The sequence below is a fragment of the Tupaia chinensis genome, unplaced genomic scaffold, assembly GCF_000334495.1.
Source record: "Tupaia chinensis unplaced genomic scaffold, TupChi_1.0 Scaffold145396_1, whole genome shotgun sequence".
NCBI lineage: Eukaryota > Metazoa > Chordata > Mammalia > Scandentia > Tupaiidae > Tupaia > Tupaia belangeri.
In genome coordinates this window covers 2,273,352-2,274,635 of record NW_006205257.1, presented here as the reverse complement: position 1 = coordinate 2,274,635, position 1,284 = coordinate 2,273,352, and the positions used below count along the sequence as shown (strand labels likewise).

At 48.1% G+C, this 1,284-nt stretch overlaps 1 protein-coding gene across 1 annotated transcript in view; it reads right to left on the bottom strand.

Moving 5' to 3' along the window:
• ANKRD27 (ankyrin repeat domain 27) overlaps positions 1 to 1,284 on the bottom strand; it is a gene marked incomplete in the record, with an annotated part of 85,726 nt that overhangs the window by 48,656 nt on the left and 35,786 nt on the right.

Genomic DNA, 1,284 nt, shown 5'->3' with positions numbered 1-1,284 from the left:
CAGTGAGCCACAGGGCCGCAGACCTCCCTGAGCACACCTGTGGGTGACCCCACCCTCCTCACCCGGGCCACAGTGCCCAGGAGCCTCAGCTGCCAAGTCCAGGGGTCAAACTGCAGCAGCAACACCAATGAGGAGAGCCATGCATAAGCTGGGGGTAAGGGGGGTCCTAACTGGGAACAGAGTTTCCCCCTCAGAACCTACCTGCTGGCACTGAAGACGGTTTTAAAAGCACACCCGTGGGCCAGCAGGTGGTGTAGTGGTTAAGGCACTGCATCTCACATGGCCCACTGTGCAGTTCAAGTCCTAAAACCGGTGGCTTAAAAATCATGTGGGGGGCAGGGGGACAGCAAATGGTGTAGTGGTTACATCACTGGACTCCCACATGGCTGACCACAGTTTGAGTCCCAAACCCAATGCCTTAAACCCATGCCAGGTGCATGTGCATGTGTGCCCAGGATCCTAGGAGTAGAATGAAGGAGAAGGGACTGTGGTATAGTCATCCCCCTGGGGGTGATTTCTCACTTTCTGTCTCTCTCTCGTCAAATGAGAAAAAGATAATAATAAATTAAATTACTAATTCTTTTTTTAAAAAAATAATTATCTCTCTCTCTGGTGGGTGTACTCACCGTTAAGACAAAAAAAATGTTAAAAAACCTCTACAAAAAAAACCCTTCAAAAAATTATGCTGGGTTGGGGCTAGCAGGTGGCATGGTGGTTAAGGTGCTGGATTCCCACCTGACTGACTATGGTTCAAGTCCCAGTCCTGGCACCTGGCAGCTTGCTTTCTCACTTTCTGTCTCTCTCTCGTCAAATGAGAAAAAGATAATAATAAATTAAATTACTAATTCTTTTTTTAAAAAAATAATTATACTGGCATGTGTACATGCATGCCCAAAATCCTAAGAGGAAACTGGTCATTCCCCAGGGGGCTGGTTTCTCTCTCTCTCTCTAGTGCACATGCCCTACTGCAAAAAATAAGCATACCCCCAAGGTAACAACGATGACGAGACTAACCGACATCGTGTGTCTCCTGACAGGATACACTGAGAAAGATAGGACATCTCTTCTGAGGCGTTCCCACCAAAAATGCATGACTATGATCTAATCATGAGGAAACATCAGACAGCCCCACGCCGCCAGTACAAGGGCGCATCTGCCAAACCAAACTGAACAAAAGGCCAGTGTCACGGGGGACCAAGAAATAACGAGCCGCTGTCCCAACTCAAGGAGTCTGAAGAGACTAACGTCCAAGTGTGGTGTGCCACCCTCCATCGAAGAAGGAAA